This window comes from Belonocnema kinseyi, chromosome 6 (genome assembly GCF_010883055.1).
Source record: "Belonocnema kinseyi isolate 2016_QV_RU_SX_M_011 chromosome 6, B_treatae_v1, whole genome shotgun sequence".
Lineage (NCBI taxonomy): Eukaryota > Metazoa > Arthropoda > Insecta > Hymenoptera > Cynipidae > Belonocnema > Belonocnema kinseyi.
In genome coordinates, this window is record NC_046662.1 from 104,363,413 (window position 1) to 104,369,765 (window position 6,353).

The 6,353-nt window shown below is 33.3% G+C and overlaps 1 long non-coding RNA gene across 3 annotated transcripts; it reads right to left on the reverse strand.

Moving 5' to 3' along the window:
• Positions 1-1,172: 1,172 nt before the first annotated feature.
• Positions 1,173-6,117, reverse strand: LOC117175665. Of its 3 annotated transcripts, none has more exons than XR_004467473.1 (6): positions 5,920-6,117; positions 2,405-2,485; positions 2,167-2,328; positions 1,993-2,064; positions 1,761-1,810; positions 1,173-1,265 (listed from the first exon to the last, which is right to left on the reverse strand). It is a non-coding gene; the product is annotated as an uncharacterized LOC117175665 (long non-coding RNA). The 3 variants fall into 3 exon arrangements; XR_004467472.1 differs by having other exon boundaries at positions 5,915-6,117; XR_004467474.1 differs by lacking the exon at positions 5,920-6,117 and adding an exon at positions 2,550-2,593.
• Positions 6,118-6,353: the final 236 nt, after the last annotated feature.

Below are 6,353 nucleotides of genomic sequence, written 5' to 3' on the forward strand. Positions count from 1 at the left end.
TCGCTTTAATATCTGTATTAGAACTGAAGATAATATAGTTGCACATTTTTGTACTTTTAAGCAACAATTTTTATTATTTTTTAAATTTCTCAACTGCAACTGTTTCGCAACAGTTTTCCTCATACTGATGAATTTGTTCAAAATTTTCCCATCGCCTCTTGTAAAATAAATAATGCTAAGCACACAATTTGTTTTACATGAACGTCTTCAAGCTCATTTACGTGGAACACTTCCAGCTTTTGTATGACTGTTTTTTTGTTGCGCTCGCATTTTTGATGAATAAGTTGTGAAGCTTCCACGGCAGATGCCTATAGTTTTCTCGCCGATAGTAGACCCATTGACTGGACAGTCTTTTCGGGCTATAATTGGGTGCTGGCTATCCCGCAATTATCATACATTTCTAAATTTTAAACCAAATAATTCAATTTTCAATAAAATAATTAATTCTTCGATAAAATAATATATTTTTCAATAAAAATGATAAATCTTTGATACAAAAAAAATGAATTTTTAACAAAGAAGTTCAACTTTAAACTAAGTAATTGAATTTAAAAATAAAGAGATTATTCTCAACGAATTCTGAAAAAGATATTGATAATATTTCAATTTTAAATAAAAAACAGTTGCATTGAAACAGAAAAAGTAGAGAAAAAAGAATTTTCAACAAAAAGTCAATAAATAATATTTTGAAGAAGGAAGTATTGTAATTTTAAATTTAAAAAAGTTTAAATAAAATTTAAAAAAAACTAATTTTAAAAAAATAGTTTAATCTTTGACCACATATTTACATTTTTAAGCCAAAAAGAGATTTTTTTAAGAAGGCTGTTTGAATTTCAATTCAAAAGGATGGATTTTCGATGAGAAAAGACGTATTTTTTACAAGACTGTTTAACTTTTAAGCCAAAAGGAGGAATTTTCTATCCAGAAATATGGTTTTTAGAAACAATATTTAAAATGCAAACAAAATAATGAAGTTTTAAGAAAAATAATAAAATTTTTAACAATGAATTTTTCACTAAAATGATGAATCTTCAACCAAAAAGAAACAGAAAGAAGTTTCATTTTTAAAAAAAAATATTGATTCGAAACGTAAATGAGACTAGTATTGCACATCGATTTTACTATCGAAATTCCAAAATTTTACTTAAAAAAAAAATCCCAAACAAATTTTTTCCTAATCGGAATGAATTGTCTAAAATAGGCAGCTACTGAGAAGCCCGACAAATTCTCCGATATACAGGCGCCTGATGGAGAGTTAAAAGGACCTGAAAGGAAAAATGTATATTAAAAATAAATAATTTTTTTCTCATCATGGAAACAGTCTTTGAAGTAATGTTTGACGTGACCCATCTAAAATAGATTTAAATATGACTAATATTATTTTTTTTAGATTTTAAATTTAATGAAACATCAGAAATATTTTAACTGAACCCTACTGGAAAACTTTCGTACCATTAAAATAATTTTTAACAAAAGTTTTCAAAATTCAAGGTCAATACAAAAATTCTGGTTATTCAAGTTCACCAAAAATCCCGGTCATTTCCTGGTCCAGCGGGTACACTCAATTCTAATATATTATCAAATACACATTGTCAGAATGTAAAAAACTATATCAATATACGGTTCGATATTTCTTAAGTAAGACAAATGTATATTTGACTAACTTCTGTGCCATACGTTCATGGTTTTTAGTATAAAGATAAATAAATAATTACACAAACTGTTGTCACATTCCAATATTTGATATTTAAATAACTCACCATGATTTTCGATTTCAGTCACTTTCGCCCTCGCCAAAATAACCAGAATCCTGAAAAGCTCACAGTAAAAAGAAAGTGTTAATGAAGCACCAATATCAGGGTGCCATATGCCTGCAACAGAAATTACTCTTCCGAAATATGAAAAGTAATTTTTTTTTAAAAATAACTCATTATAAAATCATCCTAATACCATTTGACGCTTGCAAACAGTTTTTAAATAAAATGAACTTACTATTTCATTCGAACCGAACAGCTTTCAGCACTTTTGAGATGTGGTTTTTTAAAAAATCTTCTTGGTTTTTATCTACAGGACATAGAAAACATAATTATTTATTTCCGATGTAAAATTTCAAAAGTGACTTCTATACTCCACTAAGCACCCTGAGACATTAAATATAAAACTCACAAGAATTGTGTATTGATTCACGGGATCTGGGATCCTACAGCCTTTCGAGCGTTCTCTTTTAATGAGAGTGAAATTTCTTCTTTCAAGTCCTCTATGGGAGGGCGTTGTAGATCTTTTTTAGAATCACATCATTTTTCTGACGGGTTTCATGCTCTCGATTATCTGAAATATATAAATATACAGTAATTCTCACTTCGCAAATTACATAAAAATATTCTATTTAAATTGTTGACGTTACTTGTTTGAGAGCCTTTTATATATTAGGATGTGGATCAGTCCATTTAATCGACACTGGCAAATTTAAGGTTTTTCACGAATCCTGAAAAAAGAGAAATTGAAGTTGTTGTAATACTTATTTAAGTATTATGTTATATATTACGTACCACACACTTCTTTATCATCCACAAAACCTGGAAATTGTGTTCTTTTAGCCACTCTTTTTTGGTGTAGAAAATTAGGAGTTATCACCCTATAAGAAAATATAATATTGTGCCGATTCTTACAACAGGCGCAGTTACGTGCCAGTTTTGAAGCAGGCGTTATGCCAGTACCGAAACTCAGTACCACGTCAAGCATTGGTAATTTACGGGGTTAGTATTGGCGAGATACTGATTTGGTATACTGTTTAAGTACCGACTACAATGTTTTCCCGTGTGTCGGCACAGTAGCGGTTTGGTACTGGCGCAGTACCGAAATCTGAATTATGGTTAAAACCAGCTTTCAGTACTTATGCCGTGCATTGGATAGGCACAGGTTCAGTACTGGAAGAGTACAAACATCAACTGCCGGTTATCTACAAGCCACATCATTATGCCGTGCATTGGCTTGATACAGGCTCAGCATTGGCAGAGTACAAACTTTGATTGCCGTTTATCAACTGCCAACAGCATTATGCCATGTGTTGGTTCGGTATAGATTCGATACTAGCAAAGTAAAAACTTCGATAATCGGTTATCTAACGGCTACAGTATTAGGTCGTGCCTTGACACGGTACATACTTAATACTAGTAGAGTACAAACTTTAACCACTTGCTATCTACCGGCCTCATTGTTCCGTGCATTGGCTCTGTATGGGCTCAACACTGGCAAAACACAAAAGTCAATTGCCGGTTATCTACCGGCTAGATCATTATGCCGTGCGTTGAATTGATACATGCTGAGTATACTGGCAGAAGTGTTTCTGCGATAATTCTGATAGATAAGGGCTTCTTTGAGCAGTTTTCTCTGTTGAACTTGAAACGTGAAGTTAGTGGTTAATTGAAACAATCGAATGTTCGATACGTCAATCGGCAGATTTCATAGCAGAATTCCGTTTAGACTAGAAGCTGAATACAAAAGTTGAATACAAAATAAAACTGTCGAATATCTATTTGTTTTCGAAATTTCTTTAGTTATTTCCTTCAAGGATCTGTAAATGTAATTAAAACTTAAAACTGGGCTTTTCAGATTTCGAATTTTTTCCCGATTTGCAGTATTATGACGAAAAAGCCCATGTTAATAACATAAAAATTAAGGCACATTAGCTACAGATCGAAAACCGCAAGCGTGTAGATAATTTTCATCAGTAGTGTATATATTGTAAATATTTTTTATATTTATAAAACATTTTAGATGAGATTAAGGTGATGCTACATGCCTTAGATTCAAAATTGAAGGGATTTGAGAGGAGCATTCAGTGCGATTTCTACAAGAAGGTTGAAGAAATTAAGGAAGAAGTGCAAGCTGTTATCGCCCTGATTTAATAGAGGCGTTACAAAGACGCTCAATATTGCCACCGTTTCCACGTACTTTATCGCTTACTTTAAAAACTACTTATTTGAAAAAATGTATGTACCTAAGGGTAACCATGTCTTAAATATCGTTTCTAAATTATTTTTAAAAATTATTTTCTATCAGATTGTATAATTAAAATTTTCAAAGCCAATTCTGCAATAATTATCCATTTTTGTCTTCTATTACAACGATTATTATTAGTGTAATTTTAGGCTAGCATATTTAAGTCTGGGAACATTGCATCAAAGCCTATTGTACTATGCCTCTTATTTAAAAACCTCGATGAGCTAGTGATAACACGCAGATGCATCTAACGTTATTGGAAGTACTCGCATTTTCCTTGACATTTGGGAAGTGAAGAGGAAAATTTCAGAAAACTTTCACCCAAGTTCAGTCGGATCTTATGCAACTAACCCTCCTCACTCTATATTAGTTAAAAGCATTGAATACACAACCTGGTCGTACGTCCCAGATGGTCACCCATCCGAGTGGTATCCGTGCTCGAAATGGCTTAACATCCGGACTCTTCCCGAGTCTAGATTGATTGAATAACTAATGCTGTCGATTACCCCAACGAGATATGACGTCGGTAAAAGTGCGCTATTATGCCAGTGCTGGATTATTACTATGGCATAGTATTATGCCTATAATATCTCAGTACTAAGTGTCGGAAGTTTACCAGTACCAAGCCAGCGCTAGAGCGTCCCATGCGCCATAAATAACAATGTTAAGTTAGTCCAGGCGCAAAACTAAGCCAATTGTAACTATGAACGCTGTCAGTTCCACGCCAGCTTAAGGTCAAGTGTATGCAGTTCTTCGACCGTCACTTGGCCAGTATTAAATCTTTACTATGACGACCTAACACCAACTAACAGCCATCATTTCGCCAATATTGTATTGTTGCTACGCCAGTGTAACGCCAGTATCATGAAGACTAGCTTTAACGACAAGTAGTTGTTTTGCCAACACTAGATTGATACTGTGCCAGTATTATGTCAGACCCATGACGATTTAATACCAGTATAATGCCTATATTTATGCCATGCATATATTGTGACTATGCCAATATTAAATCAGCATTGGTCCGGTACTGACTGTCAGTACTGTACCAGGTCATATTTTGAAAGTTTGAGGTCATCTTTTGGAAGTTTGCCAGTATCAATCCAGCATTGGTGCCTACTTTGTGCCAGTATCGCGCCAACATCAAAATGTCTTTGTGCGGTTCTGGCGCGGTATCGTGCCAGTTGTAAATTTCCACTAGGGCAACTGCAGTTGATCGTCAGAAGGTGAAATGTTCTGTGAATTTTTCTCAATGTCGCGAGCATCATCATAACTGTCTGTGAGAAGAGAAGGAATAATTCAAAAATTTGAGTATTGATTAAACGTGTAATTGATAATTTCTAAAAATATTCACAAATTGATTTCTATATATTTAATGTAAGAATGTATTAAAATCAAATTTAATTTGAAATATTCACGCAGTATTTCCAATAGTTAATAATACGTTGCAGATTTAGGTTAAGGCATCTGGCATGATGCATGAGGTTTAACGTAAATAAAAATATTTAATCAAATATTTTTTATTAAACAAAAACTTTCCCCCGAGATTTTGAACTAATAAATATAAGAAAAACCACGTGTATCCTGAAATTCTGTTAAAAATGAACTTTAATTATACTTATGTGTCTCTTTTTCAAGATTACATGTAGTAGCGCCAGTTACTCGGTTATTCCCACAAATTTTAAAGGAAAAAAAAATTATGAAATTTATATTTTGCCGCTATACGAGGGCTCCGCTTACTACCAAGTCTAGAGATCCACTAGAGAAAGTTCCTCATTTTTCGCCGTTTTAGCGGGACTTCGATCTGTTCATGGTACAAGGAAAGATTGCACAGTGTTCCTTTTATTAATGACAGTATGTTTATGACATTTTTGAAGTTTAATTTTTGTATTCAAGTATATAATATTTTTATTACCTGACCTTAATAGAAAACCTGTCCATTGATTCACAATGTTTTAAAATAAGTGATGTTTATATTCTGTATTAAGTCCTTTTGCAAATAAAATTCTGAGCAGAGAATCGCGCCAACTCAATAAAATCAAAATTCATAAAAGATCAACTGGTTAGGGTGGCGTCCAATGGCGGCGTCAAACTGGACGGCAAAGCGTAAAACGTCAAATCACCAGATAGTGATATAAATGATGGCCGAGTGAAGTCGACTTAATGTCTCTTCACGGACGTTGTCGTTCCACTTCCACGTTCCGTGACGTTCCGTTTGTTTTGTACTTGAATCAAAATCTCTGATGGAGTTCTAAACATTTATTTACAAATTGGTTTCTGAAAATTGTTAAGTAAAGTTGAGTGCTTTCAATTTTTCAAAGTACCTGAAAATTCCAAACAATGTCGGAAGAGGA